Consider the following 24,278-nt stretch of genomic DNA (forward strand, 5'->3'; position numbering starts at 1 on the left):
GTCCCCTTACAGCTATGACAAGGTATCTCTCCATGACACCATTTGAGGTTTTCTTGGCAGAGACACAGGACCAGTTTACCATTTCCTTTTCCAGATCATTTTACAGATGAGAAACTGTAATAAACAGGGTTAAGTGACTTGCCAAGGGTCACATAACAAGTATATGAAACCAGATTTAAACTCATAAAAGTGAATCCTCCTGATTTGAAGCATAGTACTTTATCCATTGTACTCTTTAGCTGCCCGAGTTTCACTTTAGTTGAAGACTAGATAATATTATTAATACAATCATTTAGTAATTTAAGTTTTTAAAAGAACCTCTTCTGATAGATTGAGTCAACTTCTATTACTTTATATATGTTTTAAAAATTACTATTATTCTTTCAAGTAGCAGTTCTTAAACCTAGTAGCTATGTCCCTCAGCAGTCTGTGGAGAGAATTCCAGGGCTTCATGGATTTATGTGGGAAAAAATACATTTTTATTTTCATTAGCCTCTAACTGAAAGTTAGTATTTTCTTCCATTATGAATCTAGTCAATAATGATTATTGTGAGGGGTCCATAGGATTTGCCAGCATGACAAACAGGTCCATGAAACAGAAAGGTTAAGAACCCCTGCTTTAAAGAGTGCCTCAGCCAGGCAACAACAGAGAGGTATCACTCCTCTGGGGTTAGAAGTAAATGGTGGGGCATTGCGAGGGGGGGGGGGTTGGGAGAAGTATCTAGGTGGCTTAGGGGGGTGATAGCCAGGTTTAAACTTGGGAAGTTCTGGGTTCAAATCTGATCTCGGACACTTTCCAACTATATAATTCTGGGCAAATTTCATAATCTTCATTGCCAAGCCCTTATTACTCTTTTGCCATGGAACCAATATACAATATCAATTCTAGAAAATAAAAGAAATAAATGTGGGTCTTAAGGGACAAAAAATAGTAGGTGAAAATGTGAGCAAGTCTATCTATTGTCAAATAAGATAATATGTGCAAAGCACTTCACAAACCTTAAACACTATTTAAATGTAGCTATAATAAGAACAATAATAAATAATATTATTGTTGGCAAATTGCAAATATTATTATTATTTTTTAACAATATTTTATTTGGTCATTTGAAAACGTTATTCATTGGAGACAAAGATCATTTTCTTTTACTCCCCCATCCACCTCTCCCATAGCCAACGTGTGATTCCACTGGGTTTCACATGTGCAAATATTATTATTAACACATTATTTTATTGTCTGAGGTTGCAGCAAGTAAAAGGAAAATATAATAGAATGAAAAGAGAGTAGACAGTAAAAAGTAGCCATAGAAGGAAAATGCCAAGTAAAACATATAATCGAATGATCAGGGAAGATTGGAGGCAGTAAGTAGAATGCACTTAGTCAGCCATAAGCTAAAATTTAGAATTTTGGAACACACTAAAACAACCAATGATCTGGGAGAGGATTTTGAGTGATCCTCAAAGTCTATGCAGGATACCTTTAATGTCACAAAACAATCATTTTAAACTCCTCCTTCAAATAGCTTAGTTGCCAAAACACTTTTCTACCAGTGATTGGTACCTGTAATTGAGATATGTAACTACATGGATGGGTAATTGAGTCTGGTTCTGGTGAGAAAGGGATCTCTTTTCTAAGTGAAAGTTATTAGAAGTCAGGTGACTAACATAGCCAGGTCCAAATAGAAGAACCTGAAAGGGAGATTCAGAGCAAATTCATACTCTCCCTTTTTTCCCCTTTCCCAGATAATGTTATTATCCCAAGGTACCCAGGTCACCCAAGTCAATGAAAACAGTCATCATTAACACCTCCTACTCCCTTGACCCCTTACTCAGTGGTCAAATACTATTGATTTTACCTCCAAAATATCTCTTGAATTCATCCCCTCTTACTACCACCATTTTTATTGAAACTCTCATTCTGACATATTTAGTCTACTGCAAAAGCCTTAAGATTCTAATGTCTACACACTAATCTTTCTTGTTCTTTTGTTAGTCAGTAATTTTTCAGTTGTGGCTGACCCAATTTGGAGTTTTCTTGGCACAGATATTGGAATGGTTTGCCATTTCCTTCTCCTGCTCATTTTACACATAAGGAAATTCAGACAGAGTTAAGTGACTTGCCCAGGTTCAGACTGCCATGAAGTGTCTGAATCCAGATTTGAACTCATGAGAATGTGTCTTCCTGACTGCTACTCTGGCATTCTATCCACTGAGCCACCTAGGTACCTTTTCTTTTAATGCTAGAGTTTATCATTATCATTATCATAATAACTTTTGGCATATGGCTTTTATTTTCAAAGTGTCTTCACATTTTTAAATTTTTTTCATTTAATCTTCATAATAGTTCCATAAGCTATGAAGAATAGGTATTGTCCCATTTGTAATGAGAAAGCTGAGGCCCAGAGAAGTTAAATGTTTTGAGAAGTCACACAGTGTCAGAAGTACTAGCAGGCATGTCACTGGCCGTGGTGCTGAAAATACTAACTACCTATCAGAGATAAGCTGGAGGAGGCTTTGGCCACAGGGTTCCCTCTTTGTGACTAGTAACTTCCCTTACATATAAGAGGGATTCAGCCTCTAAAGCCTTGTCATGTTATAGCAGGACTATAATAAAGCAGGAGTCTCAGATAGAGAAGGACCAAGAAAGTAGGGCAATACTCTGGACCATTCTGTTAATGGAGATCAATATCATAGAATCATCAGTTGAAAAGTTGGATGGGATCTTTGAGGTCATTGAGTCTACTCCCCCTTTGATTCTAAACTGGGACTGTGGAAGGTTAAGTGATTTGTCTAGGGTCACAGAGGAATCCAAATGGCAAGAGGAAGCAGGTGTGTGGGATCAAGATAGACAAGGGAAGCATTCAGTACTAACCAACATCAGAATTGATACAAAGTACCAGAAGGTGACCCTGATGCTGAGGTTTCACATATGTTTCTTGTTAGAGCAAAAACCAATCCCAGGTTTATGGGTAGCCTTGAGCTTCCAGGGGAATGTTATAGTAAGCAATAGTACTTATCTGGAAGTCATTGTGAGGAACAGCAGCTAAAAGGGCTGGATAGACTGACACAGACCCCAGAAAGCAAAGGACAGAATCCAAAATGCAGGCAAAGAGCCATGTGAGTGAAATATACACTGGGACTCCTCCATAATAGGTGTAGCCATGATTCTTTGGGGAAAGAGAGAGGAGAAACATGATCTTTTACTCTGTTCTTTCTTTTCAAGTTTAGGATCAGGACATTGTCCTCAACAACCAATCTTTGCTTGGCTCCCAAACTTTCAGTGCCAGCATTCACAAAATCCAAGCAAGAGGAAAGGTCCCTGGTTTCACTCATTGAATGCCAGCACTCTATCTAGTTCCCAGAGGACTGCAGAAGCTAACTTCTATAGCAGAGACAATGGGACATTTTGTGGTAATCCCTATAAATGTAGCTGGGCTATTCAGCAAGAAAGATTAGGAGGGAGATAAGAGGGAACGGAAAGCTGTCCTCTTGATAAATTTGGCTGAACTGAATAACTGTGTGTGGCAGAAACATCCAAAGAGCAAAATACAAATGCTGCTTTTAGATGCTTCACCTTCATGTTGTCTTCTGATAACATTATGACCAAGTGATGTTTGCCCCCATCATAATAAACCAGTCTATTTTCTTTCCTGGTACTACTGCACTTTAAAAGAAATAAATAAATGAGAAAGGGAAAAAAAGAAAGGGAAAAGCTCTTTATAAATGCTCTTGCTACTAGCAAAGAGAATGTGGCTATTCATGAATATGTAACTGAATCCTAAATAAGTTGAATACAGGTTGACTAAGACCCACTCAAGCTATTCATCATTACCAAATCTGGAGGATAAAGGACTGGAAAATGGAATCTATAGCTAAAGACTGAAGACAGCCAAGATTAGTTAACTAGAAGAAAGAAGACAAAATTGTCTTCAAATCAAATTCACTTATTTAATTCATAGAGACCACTATTGTTCAGTTTCACTAGTGAGAAAGCAGGAAGTAATGAAAGAAAAAACTTGGGAAAACATTTAAGCCCCTCAAATTACACCATATAGGCAGGAAACTACTTTGGCTACTTGTATAGTGGAAAACACCACTTTGGGTAGTGATTGGGTTTTGGGATTCTATGAACACCAGCTTTACCTAGTAAGAGAAAGAGGAAAAGAAACTATTGATAGTCTGTTAGGACCCGGGAGGAAAGAGTGAAGGGGGGACGTGGAGAGAGTCTTAACCAACAAAGGACAAACAAAGCTTAACACGGAGTTGATATTTCAGGTAGAGGGCAATTCCTCCATGAGAGAGCATGCTTCCTTTGTCCCTGGGACTCTGCCTCCCCATTGGACTGTATCACCTATGCTGCCAACCCCATTTCTTTATCTTCCAGCTTCCACAATTGTGACTGCTTTTGCCCCAGGTGAAAATGCTTGTCTGTTCAGCTCTGGACATGGAAGAACTGAATACATGGTAGGTCTGAGTAAGAACAAGAAAAGATCTCTTCATTGTTGTTCAGTTGTTTCAGTCATGTCCAGTTTTTCATGACCACATTTGGGGTTTTCTTGGCAGAGATACTGGGATGGTTTACCATTTCCTTCTCCAGCTCATTTTATACATGAGGAAATGGAAGCAAATAGGGTAAAATGACTTGTCCAGAGTCACAGAGCTAGCTAGTAAGTGTCTAAGGCCAAATTTTGAACTCAGGAAGATGAATCTTTCTGACTCCAGGCCTGGAGTTCTAGCCATTGTGCCTCCAAGCTGACTTCCTTAGGCGCTGTAAAAAGATGTGAAGAAGGAGGTCAGAATTTGGATCTTAGGACTTAGAACTAGATAGGTCCTTATAGGACCCCTCATTCAACCTCAAATATAAATGAAGAAACTGAATCCCAGAAAGGTAACATGACTTTTTCAAGGTCATACAGATGATTATGAGGATAATAATAATAATAATAATAATAATAAAATTTATATTAGCTTTGGAGTTTGCAAAGCATTATATATATAAATGAGAGTGTATATATATATATATATATATATATATATATATATATATATATATACCAAGAGCAGAGCCCAGATTCCAAACTAAGAGCTTCTAAATGATTGTAGTATATAGTCCTGGCCTAGCATCCAGAAGATGTGTTCAAATCCAGCCTCAGATGCATGGTAGATGTGTGATTTAGTCATTTATTCTCTGTTTGCTCTGTTTTCCTCATTGAAAAATAGAGATAATAATGGCACCTACCTCACAGAGATGATTAAAGATGAAATAGTTAATATTTGTAAAGCAAGTAGCACAATGCCTGGCCCATAGTAGGTGCTATACAAATGTTTATTCCCTTCCCCAAATCCAGAGCTCTGTCTGCTATGCTAATCTGTACTTCATCTCTAGAGATAGGTTAAAAGGACTTTAACTCTTTCTTACTTGGTCCTTGGCCTGCAATTCTTAGTTGGTCCTTGGTCTGTAATTAAAAAGAACAAAACATCAAAATAACTAGCTTTGTGAGCATACCACACATGATTCCCCCACCCTCATTTCTTTGATAAGAAAAGTGTGGTGACATTAAACCTGATTTATAAAATGAAAAGGAAAGCTTAATCCCAAAGGTTTGGGGAAGAGGAACTGGATAGAATGGGACCCTATGGGCCCTAAAGATCAGGACATACACCATCAGAACTCACATAATAGGACTCCAGTTTCTGAAAGGATGTCATGTGAATTAGGTATTTACCCTGAAAATGTCTTCTAGCAAGCAGACCTGATTCTAGACACTAGTAGCAAGCTTGATTTCTTGCCTGTGGCTTTGGGAATGGAACTATAACACTCTGCAGAGGTAATACGAGGAGTGTGCCATTAAGTGTTTAACAACCATCTCTCCAGAAAAAGCAAAAGTAACCATGGCACACTTTTAAGCATAATCTGCATTATTGTCACATTCTTAAGCCTAAAGAGTCAACAAAATAATAAACTAAGCTCTTATTTGTAGTATTTGTAGATTTCCACATGTCAATATTCATATTGGAAATTTAACAATTGGAAAAAATAAAAAATAAAATTTAACAATTGGCTTTCCTTGAACTTGTTTAAGTCAGTTTCAGCACATCCCTAGGTGACACCTAGCCAGGCCAAAGCCCACCAGCAGGGAAGCTTCTTTGTCAGAAGTAGCTAATTTGCTAATAGTTTAATTAGATGGGCAGCTGCCTAGACACCTCCAAAGACTAGTTGGTGCTGCTGGAGCCTATACTACTTTCACTGAAGCTGAGAAGCCTTCAATGGAGTGGTAGGTGCCAACGATTCAAATAGGTTGGCTAATAAGGTCTTTTTAATTTAATTCCCTCTATAAATTTCAGTTGTGAAACAGTCACAAAAAGTAGAAGAGGGCAGTGACAGTAAAACAGGCCTTAATAATTGCCTTGGCTAACAAAGGATTACTCATCAGCTTGGCTGGACCCAGACTCTCAGGAGCTGGATGTACCCAAGAGTAAATGTCAGGGGGTGATCTTAAAGATTGTACTCCGACATCAGGACCCTTTGAACAACTCTGAAGTAAAATTCTAAGCCCTGAGAGCTGCCTCTGCATGAGCATTTAGCCAGATCCACTATAGAAGGAAGCCCAAGGTTGGCCGAGCGTGTTTGTGTTCAGCTTTGTCCTCCAAATGAAGCAGGATTTCTTTCCCAGTGACTCTGCCAACAGCCTTCTGGACATGAATGCTACAAGATGCCTGTAACTTGTGTCCTTTTCAAGTTGAAAGAAAAACAAAAAAGCAAAACAAAAAAACAAGCTCTGTATTTTTAGTATCTGAAGAGACAGATAGGGAAGGGCTGAGAACAATGCAGATTTCTGAGACTAAAATCACAAACGCACTTGTTAAAAGCAGAGAGCCTGTCAAAGCCAAGGAGAGACAACCACTGTACAGTAATGTCTGAAGCAGTCCTGGAGAAGTGGAGTCTGATAGCCATCTCCTTCTCCTATTCATTCGACTCAGCATCACCTGGACAAATATACAAAAGGGCATCCCTTATCCCCTTACGATTAAACTATACAGGGGGCAGCTAGGTGGCTCAGTTGGTTGAAAGCTGGGCCTACAGACAAGAGGTCCTGGATTCAAATATGACCTCAGACCCTTCCTGTGATCCTGGGTAAGGCAATTAGCCCCCATTGCCTAGCCTTACCTCTCTTCTGCCTCGGAACCATATACAATTTTGATTCTAAGATGGAAGGTAAGAGTTTAAAGAAAAGATGAAACTATAGAATCATCCAAGCCAAGAAACACCTCAATTCAATAATAATTACTTTGCAATATTTGAAAGGGATCATGTTGTGTTAAAGATATAAAAATATAAAATGACACAAACCCTTCCCACATGAAGCTTATAGTCTCATAGGGGATATGACACATATGGAGATAGATAAATAGAAGGCAAAATGGGGAGAGAAGAGAGGCAGAATGGCAGAGTAGATGAAGAATCATCATGAGAGTGAAAAAGGCTTGGCTTCTACTTTTGGCAACCACATATATTTGTTGTATGATCCTTCCCAAAATGTTTAACCTTTAGCATCCCAGGCAATTCTCTAGGATAATAATTTGCAGAACAGATGTCAATCTGCATTGGTGGAAGGAGCTCCTCATGTGGAGTCTATGCCAAAGAATTCATAAGTTTGCTCCCCTCTCAACCCCACAAAAGGAGATATCAAATAAAGGGGAGTTGAGATTGTATCTAGGGACCCACAGAGAAAGTGGGCCCTCCCATTCGCCATAATTATGATCCAAGAACTAATCTTAGATTTGAAAGGGCCTTAAAATCATCTAATTCATTCTCTCTAAACAGAATTAGATTTTAAAGAGTGTGGTAAAGGAGAAAGGTCATGGAATTTGAGGTCAGAAGACTTGGGTTTGAATCCTAGTAGAATTGGGTGGCCTTGGGCAATGAATCACTTAGTCTCCTTAGCCTTCAGTTTCCTTAAGAATTTGGACTCAAAAACTCTGAAGATCCCTTCTAGCTCAAAGCCTCTGAGCTTTTTAGACAGATGATAATGATTCTAAAGGACCTCCTGAGAAGGCGATTGCACAGTGGCCTTCAGTGACTCATTCTGGTGTCTCACGACTATGATGGAGTGAGAAGAACACTTGGGTTTGGAATTAAGAGACCCATAATCAAATTCTAGCTGTGATATTTAATACCTGTGGACCTCAGGCAAACCATTTCTCTCTGCTTGGCCTTAGTTTCCTCCTCAAAAAATAGGGAGAAGAAATGAATTAGATGATTTGTGAGACTTCTAGAGTCTATGAATTCATCCGTCGATCATAAACATTCATGAAGAACCTACTATGTGCCCTGCACTGTGCTTTTTAGCTCCATTCTGCTTCCTGCTGTAATTTAAACCCAGTTGCTTTTGTTTGGTCTCAACAGAGAAAAGGAGTTAGTCATTATTCCACAGATGCCAGCTGAGCTCATGTCTGAAGAGCTTTGGGAGAGCAAAAAATGAAGTTCAGGGAAAGCAACTCCAAGTCAACTGCTTCCATTTCTGGGATTTCTTTTTTAAAGAGACCTCTCTGGGATGGAGCTCAGAGGTAAACACACCCTTGCCTCTTTTCACATACATTTAAACTCTTTTTTTGAGACTGTTAAACTATAAGCCAGATTTCCAACAGTCTTAGCAGGCTCTCCTTTTGGTTCCAACTTTTGTTCAGCACTGAGTCACAGACAGGAAAATTAATTCCAAGTCCAGCTGAGTTAACCTGTGAAAATGTGTGTTTAAGCTAATTCAGAACTTTTAATAAAATTTAGAGGGTTGGGGAACAGTAGAGGATAAGAAGTCTTAACTTCACAATAGTATATAAGTCTCTTCTATACCATCTTTGACAAGTCATCATCATTTAGGCAGCCTGAATATTTCTAATGATGGGAAACAATATCTCACAAGGCAACCTGTTCCACAGGCAGAAAACTATTATTGCTAGAATATCCATTCTTAGTGGGGCTACAAGAAATATCATTTGTTAAAATTTAGGTTGTGTCAATAAAAGATTTGATTCTGCATATTTGTTACAGGCCAAGGCAAGGAAAAGCAATATTTGGTACAAAGTGTATCTATAAGACAAGTGAGCTTCTGGATACAAGCTTTTCCCCACAGGAACTTACATTACACAGAAAACACAATTAGTCTGGATTAATGATCAATCAACCAGTGGAATTGGAGGGAAACAGTTAATGACTTGCCCAGGATCACGCAGCTAATGTCTTGATTTGAACTCAGGTGTGCCTGGCACTTTGCCACCTAGTTGCCCCAGGAACAGGGTACCTGGTTTCATTCTTTGTCCATTAGTCATGGTTGTCATTGCATTGGTCAGAGTATCTCAGTTTGCTGTATTTCAGGATGGGAAAAATGAATTTCTAAATCTGCTAATCTATAATATCTGAGAAAAGAAGAGGGAATGAGCATTTATTAAGAATCTACTATGTTCAAGGCATTGTGCTAGTTGCTTTACAAATATTATCTGAATTGATCTTCACAATAATCATGAGAGACAGATGTTGTTATGATCTCCATTTTACAGTTGAAGAAACTGAGGCAGGAAGAGGTTGGATGACTTGTCCACATTCACTCAGAGCCCTGTTTGGAACTGAATTTGAATTTGGCTCCAGCTGTAGTACTCTATCCATTGAACCTCCTAGCTACCTCAGGCAGGATGCATTCTATTTGAATTTCAGGAAAGCACTGCATAAGAACTGGAAGAAAGGGAAAAAAAACAAACATAGGGTTCAGTGTGATTGTCCATCATCTATACTTAAAATGAAATTTTCTTTTAATAGCATTTCTTTGCCAGTAGATATGAATTATCAAAGAATATGAATAGGCAAATTACAAAGGAAGAAATGCAATCAATCAAGACCCATATGAAAAAGTAAACCAAAACATGAATACTTAGAGAAAGACAAAACAAAAATCTCTGGGGTTTTATCTCATAGCCATCAGAATGGTAAAGCTGACCCCCCAAACCACCATTAAGCAGGCTTCTAGAAAAGAATCAGTCCATCCATTCTGGAAAGCAATTAGGAACTGTGTTCAAAAAGTGACTAAATTGAACAACTTCTTAATCCAGAATTGCTAATAGTACATTTCTTTCCCAACAAGATTAAAGATTATGGAAAAATCCATAGGTACAAAATCATTTAAAGAAGGCATTTTTAAGAGCCATGGGCTGAAAACAAAAGGGATATGAGTGTAATGGAATATTATACTCTAAGAAATAATAAAATCAATAATTTCAGAAAAACATTCATATAAATTATATAAAGTGAGCAGATACAGAAGCATATATAAAATAACATTTTAAAAATTAAAAATTTAAACTTTTTTAAAATAAAAAAAACTTTAGAAAGATTTAGGAACTTTGATCAATGCAGTGACAACCAGGATTCAACAGGATAAAGAATGAGACATGCTATCCTGCTCCTGGAGCAACTAGGTGGCACAGTGAATAGAGTGCCAGGTCTACAGTCAGAAATCCCTGAATTCAAATCAAGACACTTATTAACTGTGTGATCCTGGAAAAGTCATTAACTGTTTGGCTCAGTTTCCATATCTGTAAAATGAGCTGGAGAAGGAGATGGGGACATGAAAAGTCAGACATGACTGAAACAACTCAACAATAACAACAAAACCCTGCTCCTGACAGAGAAATGATAAACTCAAGATGCAGAAAACATGTGTTTTCAGACATGGGCATTGTGGAAGTTTGTTCCATTTGACTATTTGTATTTGTTATAAGAAAGAGTTCTATTTTGTTTTAATTAGGAGCTGAAGTGGGAGGTAAAGGAGTAATAAGGAATAAGACAACTCCCCTTACTACCCACCTAAAAGAAAAAGATAGAAAGACAAGGTCAATGAAGCATTTTTTAAATGGATGGAGAATGGAAGGTCAGGAAGAACTGGACAATAATGAAAATTACAAGTTGGATTTTGTTATATATAAAAGAAAAGCAAGCTGTGCATGTTAGAGATTTGAGTTTTCATGTAGAGTGATGCTTTTTGCTCTGCTGTATATATTGAAATCCCCATTTTATTTGGTTTTTGTGAATAATAATTATTAATATTAATTAATAATAAATAATAAAATATGATGAATAACATATATCTTAATAAAATTAAAGCTTAAAAGAAACAAAACTGTGAAGAAATGGAAAACACAGTACCCCACTCTTTTTCTATTGAAATCTGTTCTCTATAACTTCTACCCATTGCCCTATTTCTATCAAAATACACCACCATTCTTACAGTCTCCTGGGTTCATAACATCTGGGTATTCTTGATTCCTCATTTTCCCTCACCTCATAAATCTGATAATTTGCTGAATCTTGCCATTCCTCAGATTCAACCCTTAATCCAGATCTGATTATAGTTACTCTCCAATCTAATAAAATCCAGTGTTTCCCTGTTGCCTCTGAAAATAAAATAAAACCCTCCTCTGTTAACATTTTGAAGATCTTCACAGCTTTGTCTCAATTTATCTTCTTAACCTCACTGGACATTATTCCTCTTCCCTGCACTCTGAGCCAACCAGAGTGGCCTTCTCCATCCCTCACCAAATATTTTAGCTCTCATCTCTCAGGCTTTGTATTAGTTGCTCCCTGTGCTCAGAATGCACCCCTTCCTCACCTCTGCCTTATAGAATCCATCTTTTCCTCAAGAAGGGGTTCAGGTACCATCTTCCAAATGAGAATTTTCCTGACCCTTCCATCTCCTAGTGACCTTCCTGCCAAAATACATTGTTTCCAACTTTGTATTTATTCTTTTTAAATTTATTCTGCATAAAATCTCTCTGTCTATACTTCTTGTCTCCCTTACTAGAATGCAATTTTCTGAGAGTAGGGTTTGTTTCATTCTTTCGTTGTTTTTAGTATTCACTTGTTATTTTTGTCATTTTCAGTTATATCTGATTTTTTATGATACCATTTGAGATTTCTCCTCAAAGATACTAGAATGATTGGCCATTTCTTTCTTCAGCTCATTAAATAGATAAAGAAACTAAAGCAAACAAGGTTAAGTTACTTACCCAGGGTTATATAGCTATTAAGTGTCTGAGGCCAGATTTGAATTCAGGAAGATGTCTTCCTAACTTCAAGCCCAGCACTCCATTCACCATGTCACCTGGCTATCTACTATCACCATAACAGGTATTTAATAATACCTCCTATTCTTCATACCTCCTAAACCTATTCTTTGAGCTCAAATCAACTTCCCATTATTCCATCCTTCTATTTATCCCTTCTCTAGACTCACTTTCTTCCTTTTGAAATCCTGACTATAGTTAATCAGTCCAACTTGACCCTGCCCTCTATTCTTGAGTTCTTTTTCTCCTAATCTTACCTCTGCCTTCTCTACTTCTATACATGGGCTGCCAAATACCACTAGAGTACTTAAAACAACCCTGTTGACTGAATCCCCCATATATTCATACTGGCTACTCCAAAGTGTCTTTCACTGTTACATGGGAGTATCACACTCCTTACCATATCTGTTCCAAACCTTTCTCCTCTCTTTGAGCAACATTCAATATTCCTCCTATATCCCCCTCAACAAAAGGCTTTGTTTGATCCTATGTTGAGAAAATTAAAATCATCTCTAAGAATTTCTTTTATTTCTCCACCTCCACATCTCAAAGCCTTCTAACATCTTCCCTCATTCTTTCCTTTGTTCCAGTCTTAGAAAAATAGATGATCTCTTTTTAAACCCATACTTTCTGTCTTAGAATCAATACCATGTATTGCTTCCAAGGCAGAAGAGCAGTAAGGGCTAGGCAATGAAGGTTAAGTGACTTGCCCAGGGTCACAGATTGGAAACAAGAAATAGTCTTATTATTTACCAATATCAACCCCTCAAACTCTGCCCTGAATATCATCCTTTCCCATCTTCCCTGTGAGCTAATCCCTTTGATCACCCTCTCTTTCTTTAAAAATCTTTAAATCTTGATTTTCTGGCTTCTCCTCTCCTATGTAAAATCATTTGCAATGTCCTCTATCTTTAAAAAAATCTTCATTCAACATGACCATTCCCTCAAGTGATTGTCTTTTTCCCCCTCTGCCAAATTTCAAGAAAAGCTATCTATATTCAATGCCTCTACTTTCTCATCAATCTTCATCTTTTTTTTTACTTCTTTGACTACCTTTTCCTCTCAGTTACTCTCTGGGTAAACTGGGTTTGTTGTTGTTGTTGGTGGTGGTGGTGGTGGTGGTGGTAGTGGTGGTGTTTGATAAGATTCTGCTCTCCTAGTTCTTCTAATTATCTGACTGCTCCTTATCAATAATTTCCCTTCATGAATCATTTTCATATTCCCATATCCTTTCTGTGGGCCTCCTTTCTTCTCTTCACTATGTTTCAACAATCTTTCACTATCTTTCAACAATGTTTCAACAATCTCATCAGCTCCTATATATTCTGTAATTATCAGTTAGAGTCTCTATGCAGATGACTCCCAAATCTATAACTCCAAAATACAAATGTCTTTCATGAGTTGTGGATCTCTAAACATCAATTGCCTGCTTTATGTTTCTATGTGAACATTGTAAAATGGAGATTTGAAACCTAGACTTCAATCCTCAGAAGTCCTTGGCATTTCCCAGAATTCCCTATAATCTCACCTGAGTCTCCACCTGGGCGACATCACAATGAGTATTTAACTGGCTCTCTGCCTTACATGCATTCTCTTCCATTGAAGTGATGTAGTGGGTAAGCTAAGCACAAGGGTTTTGAAAGGGCTAATCAGCCCTAAGCACATGTTTTTTTTATTTTGTATTTCTTTATTCCTTGATTTATAATAATCCTTAATAAACCTCATAAAATATAATATTTATATTACTAGAGACTAAATTCAATTTTTACAGTTTTGGCAACCACCAGATTTGGATAAGAACTTCTCAATTTTTTTAATGAGATAGCCTAGATAATGTTTTTTAAGCCACGTTTCTCGAAAGCTTTTTAGCAAACCCTCTTGACTCAGTTTGCTCCTGTTGCCTGCTTGCCTGCTATCCGCTCCTGCCTTCATTCATCTGCTCCTGACCTGCTTGACCCAGATCACTCTCCCAGTCCTGACCCACCCCAGCCCAGCCCCAGCTGATCTCCAGCCTCTGAGCCAGATCACCCCAGACCAGCCCCAGGACCCAGGCTACTGGGAGCTGCCCCAGTTTCTTCAGAACTCACAAACTAGCTGGTAAAAATGGGGGAGATCTTTCCTTAGGCTACAGTTAGCCTCCATGGGGCAGGGGACCGAAGGGGGGAACAATGAGGAGAAGGAAGAGACTTTTCCAAACAGGAAGTTACAAGCATGGCTTATTTAAATGGATATCTTTTGAGTGCACTGATTCTGTTACTTATCTCACCTGAGATTCAGGGGAGAAATTCATCTCCCTGAAACTCTTTGGCACACTATGAGATTCCACCCTCACTAAGGGGGAGCAGCTCAGTGGCTCAGTGGATTGGGAGCCAGGCCTAGAGACAGGAGGTCCTGGGTTCTAATCTGGCCTTGGACACTTCCTGGCTGTGTGACCCTGGGCAAGTCACTTGAACCCCATTGCCTACCCCTTACCAATCTTCTGCCTTCTGACAATAGGCATCTAAATGGATAAAAAAAAACAAGGAACTTTAAAGAGACTGGAGGTTATATTTTTAAGACTTTTCAGTCTTCAATGTTTCATAAAAATCTCTGTATTTTATTGCATTTTGCTGATTGTTTTGTTTAAGATTTAATTTTGTGGTTTTAAGTTCATATATTAATGTATTCAATACTATTCTGTTACACTGAATCATTTTAATGTACTGGGTTTTAACTACTGTTAAATTCTGTTGCTTTTCCCTATAACTATACTGAACAAATACTATTAAATAAGCCCATATATAAAAACAGCTTTTTCTATTTTTGACTTTGTCAGTTGTCACATAGATGATGGATGGACTTCATCAGAACTGGTTACAATTTATAACAACCTTTGGAAAATTTAATGAGCTAAACATCTCAAATTGATTTTAAGGGGTCTTTTAGACATGATTTTTAGATTTTTTTCTCAACTCTGATCATTTTGCCTGCCTCTAACAGGAGGTAAGGTCCACTTTAGTAGCTGAAGTGAAAAACAATTATGATCCCCACCTCCCACATTTATAAAAATGTGAATGAATGGGACATCACAGTCTCATACCAAAGAAGCTGGGAAGTTAATCCCAGGGCATTGTACCCCTGGATGACTTCCAAAAGAGGAGCCTCTCTCATTTATAACTGTTCAGCTCACTTACTTCCACCAGAATGATACCTAGATTTCTTGATGATGTTCTAGACCCAAATAAGTTTTGTTTAAAAATGTATTTGCCAAGGTTGAAAGATTTTCTATGTCTGTAAAAAAATTGTGACAAATATCCATCAGTTCATAGGTTCTTTAAATGTCATACAACAACTTATGTAAAATATGATAGTGGGCAACAAGCAAACCAGCAAGAACCACATGATTATCTCAATAGATGCAGAAAAAGCATTTGATAAAATACAACACCCATTCCTATTAAAAACACTAGCAAGCATAGGAATAGAAAGGTTATTCCTAAAAATAATAAACAGTATATATCTAAAACCATCAGCTAATATCATCTGCAATGGGATAAACTAGATGCATTCTCAATAAGATCAGGAGTGAAACAAGGATGTCCATTATCACCTCTACTATTTGACATTGTACTAGAAACACTAGGAGTAGCAATTAGAGAAGAAAAAGAAATTGAAAGCATCAAAATAGGCAAGGAGGAGACCAAGTTATCACTCTTTGCAGGTGACATGATGGTCTACTTAAAGAATCCTAGAGATTCAACCAAAAAGCTAATTAAAATAATCAACGACTTTAGCAAAGTTGCAGGATACAAAATAAACCCACATAAGTCATCAGCATATCTATATATCTCCAACACAGCTCAGCAGCAAAAACTAGAAAGAGAAATCCCATATCACCTTAGACAAAATAAAATACCTAGGAATCTACCTCCCAAGACAAACACAGGAACTATATGAACACAACTACAAAACACTCTCCACACAACTAAAACTAGACTTGAGCAATTAGAAAAACATTAACTGCTCATGGATAGGATGAGCCAATATAATAAAAATGACCATCCTACCCAAACTTATTTATCTATTTAGTGCCATACCCATTGAACTCCCCAAAAAATTCTTTACTGATTTAGAAAAAACCATAACAAAGTTCATTTGGAATAACAAAAGATCAAGGATATCCTGGGAAATAATGGAAAAAAAACACAAATGATGGGGGCCTTGCAGTCCCAGTTCTTAAACTACATTACAAAGCAGCAGTCATCAAAACAATTTGGTACTGGATAAGAGACAGAAAGGAGGATCAGTGGAATAGACTGGGGGAAAGCGACCTCAGCAAGATAGTATACGATAAACCCAAAGACCCCAGCTTTTGGGACAAAAATCCACTATTTGATAAAAACTGTTGGGAAAATTGGAAGACAGTGTGGGAGAGAATAGGAATAGATCAACACCTCTCATCCTACACCAAGATAAATTCAAAATGGGTGAGTGACTTAAACATAAAGAAGGAAACCATAAGTAAATTGGGTAAACACAGAATAGTATACATGTCAGACCTTTGGGAAAGGTCTTTAAAACCAAGCAAGACATAGAAAGAATCACAAAATGTAAAATAAATAATTTCGACTACATCAAATTAAAAAGCTTTTGCACAAACAAAACCAATGTAACTAAAATCAGAAGGGAAACAACAAACTGGGAAAAAATCTTCATAGAAACCTCTGACAAAGGTTTAATTACTCAAATTTATAAAGAGCTAAGTCAACTGTACAAAAAATCAAGCCATTCTCCAATTGACAAATGGGCAAGGGACATGGATAGGCAGTTCTCAGATAAAGAAATCAAAAGTATTAATAAGCACATGAAGAAGTGTTCTACATCTCTTATAATCAGAGAGATGCAAATCAAAACAACTCTGAGGTATCACCTCACACCTAGCAGATTGGCTAACATAACAGCAAAGGAAAGTAATGAATGCTGGAGGGGATGTGGCAAGGTAGGGACATTAATTCATTGCTGGTGGAGTTGTGAACTGATCCAACCATTCTGGAGGGCAATTTGGAACTATGCCCAAAGGGCGACAAAAGAATATCTACCCTTTGATCCAGCCATAGCACTGCTGGGTCTGTACCCCAAAGAGATAATGGACAAAAAGACTTGTACAAAAATATTAATAACTGTGTTCTTTGTGGTGGCCAAAAACTAGAAAACGAGGGGATGCCCTTCAATTGGGGAATGACTGAGCAAATTGTGGTATATGTTGGTGATGGAATACTATTGTGCTAAAAGGAATAATAAAGTGGAGGAGTTCCATGGAGACTGGAACAACCTCCAGGAAGTGATGCAGAGCGAGAGGAGCAGAACCAGGAGAACATTGTACACAGAGACTAATACACTGTGGTATAATCAAACGTAATGGACTTCTCCATTAGTGGCGGTGTAATGTCCCTGAACAATTTGCAGGGATCTAGGAGAAAAAAACACTATTCATAAGCAGAGGATAAACTATGGGAGTAGAAACACCGAGGACAAGCAACTGCCTGAATACAGTGGTTGAGGGGACATGACAGAGGAGAGACTCTAAATGAACACTCTAATGCAAATATTATCAACATAGCAATGGGTTCAAATCAAGAAAACATCTAATGCCCAGTGGATTTACGCGTCGGCTATGGGGGGTGGGGGGAGGAAAAGAAAATGATCTATGTCTTTAATGAATAATGCTTGGAAATGATCAAATAAAATATTTTAAAAATATGATAGTGGGTTTGTTTGCTATTGTGATTAACTGGGCTATTGTGAATTTTGGGGATTTTGAACTACTGTTCTTTATAAAAAACTGTTACTTTGTAAAATTCATTTGCTTGTGCTCAGAGTGGATCATGGCCAGGAATGAAGAAGAAATGGATCTCATTTTTGATGAGAAACCTTGCATTCTACATTTCCTTAACTGACACAGTGTATGTATCAATGATTATAAGCTATATTTTTGAATTTTAAAACTTTTATTATTATATTTTTATTGCATGCACAATATGCTATTTCAGTTTTTATTTTTTCTCTCCTTTTTATATTTGAAGCACATGTCACCAGTATTAAGATTTTCTTTAACTTTTTTGATTTAGCAATAATGTAAGTTTAAAATACATTTGCTATGTCAATGCATACCCCCAAAACTTGAGACTATAAAAATGATGCCATTAATTGTTCTAAAAAATTATGGGACTTTGCTTAATGATTCTGTCTGATTCCAGGACAAGATATACAAAAGAGCCATTACACAGGGCCAAAGATGCACAAAGCTAAACTGCATAGTGCCAATTGAGCACAAGGTCAAAGAGACCAACCAATCCCAATGGGGTTGATGAAAATTCTAAACCAATACAAAGGACTTGAAGCTAGTGTGAGACTCGAGGTTGCTATGCTTGACAAATGTTAAGATGTAGGTCTTCCTTGTATTCACACTCTTCGTGAAAATGCTTACAGACAAGTATATCAAATTTGGCTCCTACCTGGCTCCTATAATCTAGTTCCTTTTCTGTCTTTTATAGTGTGGCAACTTTCTGTAGTCCTGGCTCCTGACTAGGTAAATGCTTAATTGCTTATATCATTTTAATTGGGCCCTGATTCAAGGACCTGTTATAAATTTATTTCTCCTTACTTAGAATTTTTACACATAGACCTTGATGGTCTACATTTCATCCAGAAATTATCCTTTTTTTATTTGGATTTTTTAATGTTTTTGATTTCTCTTACCAATTAATTCATATACCTCATAACTCAGCCATGACTCCCTAAGTGATCCCTGTGTTTTTCAATCATCCTCTTCAGGGGGGGAATGTATAATAATTATTGTTAATTTAAATTGCAAAGTTTACATTTCTTTTGAGAAGAATTTTAGGTTAAGAAACATGCTACCTCTCCGAATCCAGAAACTGAACTGTTTGGAGAAGTCCTTGATGCCTCCATAGACCACAAGCTGCATGAGAAGATCAAGAATGAACTTTGGGTGTGGTTGATTGAACATTTATTTGTATGTATACTTTCATGCCAAAGGGGACTGCCCCCTAACTAGCTTTTTGTCAATGTGTCTAGCAATTATTGGTTTTGTTCTTGTTTCCTCTTATCCTCAAATTATTGTAATTTCAAAGTTGGAATGTTTACAAGACCCAGTGGAGAGACTAGTCTTCCTCAGGCCTCAGGGAGAATGTAAAATGGAGATTTGAACCCTAGACTTCAATCCTCAGAAGTTCTTGGTATTTCCCAAAATTCTCTATACTCTCACCTGAGTATCCACCTGGGCAAGATCAAAATGAGTATTTAACTGGCTCTCTGCCTCACATGTGCTCTCTTCCATTGAAGTGATGTAGTGGGTAAGCTAAGCAAGGGAGTTTTGAAAAGGCCAATCGGCCCTAGGCACATGGTTTTCTTATTTTGTATTTCTTTATTCCTTGATTTCTAATAATCCTTAATAAACCTCATAAAATATAGTATTTCTATTTCTAGAGACTAAATTTAATTTTACAACATCCCACATCAAACTCATTATTGTTCAGTTATTTCAATTGTGTCCAACTCTTTGTGGCCCTATATGGGTCACATTCCTTGGCAAGGATACTAGTGTAGTTTGTCATTTCCTATTCCAGTTCATTTTACAGATGAAGAACTAAGACAAATAGGGTTAAGTGATTTGCTCAAGGTCACATAGCTAGTAAGTGTCTGAGACTGAATTTCAACTCAGGAAGATGAGTCTTCCTGATTCCAAATTCAGTGCTCTATCCTCTGTACCATCTAGCTACTTCAAACTCAGCATATCCAAAATATCTCCCCATATCTCCCCTTTACTTAACTTCCCTATTTCTTTCAACAACAACACTACCCTTCCGGTCACTAAGGTCCACTAACACAAGATTATCCTGGATTCTTTACTGCCCTCCAGTCTTCATAGCTTCATGGCATCTTGTGTCCAACCATAGCTGTCCATTTACGAAATCATGCCCTTAGTTCAGACCCTCATCAAGTCTTGCTTGAACAGTTGCAAAAACCTTCTAAGTGGTGTTTCTGATTCCTTTTCAATCCTCCCACTACGCAGCTTTCAAACTTATATTCTGAACTTTAGGAGTGATTTTATCACTCTCTTGCTCAAAAAAAAAATCCTTCAGTAGTTTTCTATTAAGACAAGGATCAGAATTTTTAAAAACTCCTCTATTTGACATTTTAAATCCTTTACAACCAACATGAGGACAAAGTACATAAACTCTTGTTTAGCTTTTAACATCCTTCACAATATGGCCCCAACCTATCTTTTCTGCATAGTTTTGCATTACTTCCCCCTGAACATACTGCAATCTAACCAAACTGCTCCACTTTTCCTCTATACATGATAATCCATTTCCTGCCCTTATGCATTTTCACATGTTGACACCCTTGCATGGAATATGCTTTCTCTTCATCTATCCTAGAATCCCCAGTTTCCTTTCATGTCTCAAGTGCCAACTTTTACCCAAAATGTTTACTGATTCCCGGAATCATTGTAGCTCTCTGTACTCAAAATTAGTTTGTATTTACTCTGCAACAAACTATAACAATATTTAACTCTGCTCATATTGTTTTCTCCCTAATATAACGTAAACTCCTTGAAATCAGGGACAGTATCATTTTTGTCTTTGTATCCTCAACACCTAGCATAGTGCCCAGACCATAGTAGACATTCAATAAATATTTGTGGAATTGAATTGATTTACATACTTCCTGTAATAGTTACCAGCTGCATGACAATGAACACATCACTTAATCTCTCTCAAACTTAGATAACTAAGAATTATCTCCTAAATTACTGAGTTTTGTTCTCCACTGGTGTTCCACCAAATGAAACCTAGATCTTTAACATTTTGATGTAATAAAACAGAATAAATCTTCTCCATATATACAACAACTTTCCAAATATCCAAAGGTAGTTTTATGTTCCTCTTTACTATTCCTTTCTAGAGCCTAAATGTACCCAGATTTTTCTACTATTCCTTGAATGACATGGTTTCAACACCCTTTATCACCATGGTAACCCTGCTCTTGACACAATTGAATTTGTAAATTCGAGATTGTCCTAGGTATTTCCTAACATGGAATCAACCTGAAAAGGAATATAGTCTACCAAATAAATTAATGGATGGTGGACAAAAAGACGTTTATCCAAGGAGCAATTTTTGAATCAACAACTTGCTCTCTGATGTTGAGCAAGTCAAAATCTAGAGGTCATTTATATATAGAATGGGGCAAATAATACTTTTCTCTAACAGACCTCATAGTTACTGGAGCTTGATATAGAGATAATATTATAAGATCTAGAGCTAGAAAGAAGGCTTCCTTGCTTTACAGAAGACTAAAATGAATGTCCAGAGAGGTTAATGGATTTGCCCAGTGTGGCACAGTTAATAAGCGTCCTAAGTTCAAATCTGGCCTCAGACACTTCCTACCTATGTGACCCTGGGCAAGTCACTTAACCCCCTTTGCCTATCCCTTACCACTCTTCTGACTTAGAACTAATACAGAGCATTCATTCTAAGGTGGAAGGCAAGGGTTTATTTTTAAGTGTCTAAGGTAGGGTTTTCCTAATTATTTCCTAAATTGTTTTTAGATTGATTAGATTCCTAATATTTATATGTTAGCTTCATAATAATTTCCTAAATTAAAATGCAGGATTCCATCTATTTCCCCACTTCAGCTGCCTAAGAGGCAGAAGAAGGATTTGAACCAATTTCTCTAAAAAACCAACATGAAAAGTATCATCTATTATGTTATGTATTCTGCCCAAAACATTTAATGCTGCCAGCTCATCACTCATGAATTTGATGCTCAGAAAGATTAACTAATATTCACACTAAGAAAATCTCTCTTCCTAGACATAAACTTTACTCTTAAATCTGACAAGATGTGACATCTTGCAAATGGGTTCCATTGGTCACACAGAGAACCTGGATGGTATAGGATGACTTAGCCTAATCTATCATTACTGGGAGAAAAACACCAACACATCACCCACAAAATCTCAAAACACATGGCCTGCTGAAAGTCAAATCTTTCATCTTTGTTCCTAAGGGAAAGCACTATTTTTTAATTTTTTTAATTTTTAGATTTCATTCCGATACATCAGCAAAAGATATTATCTGATGACTTAGCAGAGATGGAGCTGCTACCCTTGTGTATTCCAGAGACTCACAGTTTTGGTTGGCTGCCTGGAAATAGAAGCTCTGAAAGCCAATGTAAGTTAATGATTTCCCTCCTAGAAGCAAATATTGAAGAAAGCCTTTTTTTTTTAAATCCTTGTGCTATAACCCATGTGATGAACCCTAGAATTTGCATTGCTGTGAAGCATGCCACAACCCTCTGAAAGCATTAACTGGAGACTAGTAGAAGACACCACTTCCCCTCTTCTCCACCCCAAAATGCCTCGTGCCCAAACTTCATGCATATTAATACCTGCAATCAGATGAGGGTCTTGTTCTGTTTGCCCTGTGTGAGAATGTGATTTTGAGGCTTATAAAAAATGTTTTCATCACCAGAATCAATATTCTTGATTACAGCAGGTCCTTACTGTTTCCACTGAGAAAGAAAACAGCACAGAGGAATATGGGAAGTGACTCCATTGGCATTTGAAGATCCTACTCTGGGAGGACTTCTACTGACTAATTTTAGCTCCCAGAAATATGTTGGCATAATCAAATGTCAATAGGGGTGTGGGGAATGGTGTACAGACAAATTTCCTTGAGGAATCTGAAGGAAAAGGAAAGGAGAAAGGGTGATGCTGTGGCATTTACCTTAAGACAGCTGCATTGCAACAAAGGAGAATATGTCTACTTGCACAGCTGTTTCAGGACTTATTCCTTTTTCTCTTTGACCCTGGGTAGACGGTGTCTTGCTAAAGCTCTAACCCCATTTGGGACAGTTCTCTTCTGCATCTATTCTCATCATTCTCTTCTCTGGAAATTTTCTCACAATCATTGAATGTTAACTGTGTACAAAGACAATAGTTGGAAAAATGCTTTCCTCACTCATGATTCCAAAAGTATAATGAAGTCCCAGTGTGGAAAGTTCTTTGACTGGTATAAAATGACAACTTCTACAAAGTATAGCCTTAGAGAAAGGCTTATAAACCTTGTTCTGTGTGTCATAGACATTTTGAAAATCTGGTGAAGCCCATGGATCCTTTCTCAGAAGAGTGTTTTTAAATATAAATATGCATAAGATTATAAAGAAAACCAAATATATTGAAATAGTTATCAAATGTAAATGACAACAAAATAAAAAGTTCACAGATCATAGGCCAAGAACCTCTGAGAGTTCTTTGGGGTATTAGAAAGTTAGATGACTTGCCCACTGTTACAAAGCCAGTAAATGTCAAGAGACAGAATCTGAAAGTTGAGTATCATGATGCTGCTTCTCATGGTTCAGATGATAAAAAATAGAAGCCATATCCCCTTCTCATTAGTATGATTATAAAGTTCATATCTTTACAGGAATCATTTTAAGCTTTATCTTGGGGAAAGAGGGAACAACATTGTCTTCCTTCTCTTCAGAACCCTAAGGGAGGAGGCCCTTGGAACTTTGGCCTTTCTAGCTATGCCTGGGGTAATTTCTCTACTTCCTTGCATCCTCTAGTTATCCCTCCACATTGATGAACCTTTAATCCTTGCCTTTGTGCAGTCTTCTGGGAAATGTACACTCTGTTGGAGCTTTGTGGGGAACTGTGTTGCGATTGAATCATTTTTTCAGTTATGTCCAATTCTGATAAATGTCTAAGGCCAGATTTGAACTCATGAAGATGAATCTTCATGACCCCAGGGCTAGCATCCTTATCCATTGCCCCTAGCTACAGGGATCTAACTTGGGCATATCCTTGAGCTCCAGTAAGCTGCCTGATTTGGTGGGTAGAAAGAGGTAAAATGGAATCAAAGTATGTAGGCTCAAATCCTAACCTTACCACTGATTGTCTGTGTGACTTTGGGCAATTTACTTCATTTCTCAGAGACTAAGTTTCCTCATTTCTAAAATGAAAAGGTTTAACAAAATTATCTCTAAGGTTTTTTCTTTTATTCTTTTTTAAACTCTTACCTTCTGTCTTAGAATTAGCTGATTTCAAAGCAGACAAGCAATAAGGGCTAGCTAGTCAATTGGGGGTTAAGTGACTT

The 24,278-nt window shown here is 37.4% G+C and overlaps 1 long non-coding RNA gene across 2 annotated transcripts in view; it reads right to left on the bottom strand.

Annotated features, from left to right (window-relative positions):
* The window catches only part of LOC103096189 (uncharacterized), a 61,011-nt gene extending 37,878 nt beyond the window's left edge, over positions 1-23,133 (bottom strand). Inside the window, exon 1 of one of the 2 annotated variants that reach the window (XR_008915602.1) lies at positions 22,570-23,133. This is a non-coding gene — a long non-coding RNA (uncharacterized LOC103096189). The remainder of the gene's footprint in view (positions 1-22,569) is intronic. The other variant, XR_459092.3, reaches the window with a different exon arrangement.
* Between the last annotated feature and the right edge of the window lie 1,145 nt (positions 23,134-24,278).

This window comes from Monodelphis domestica, chromosome 1, assembly GCF_027887165.1.
Source record: "Monodelphis domestica isolate mMonDom1 chromosome 1, mMonDom1.pri, whole genome shotgun sequence".
Taxonomy (NCBI): Eukaryota; Metazoa; Chordata; class Mammalia; order Didelphimorphia; family Didelphidae; genus Monodelphis; species Monodelphis domestica.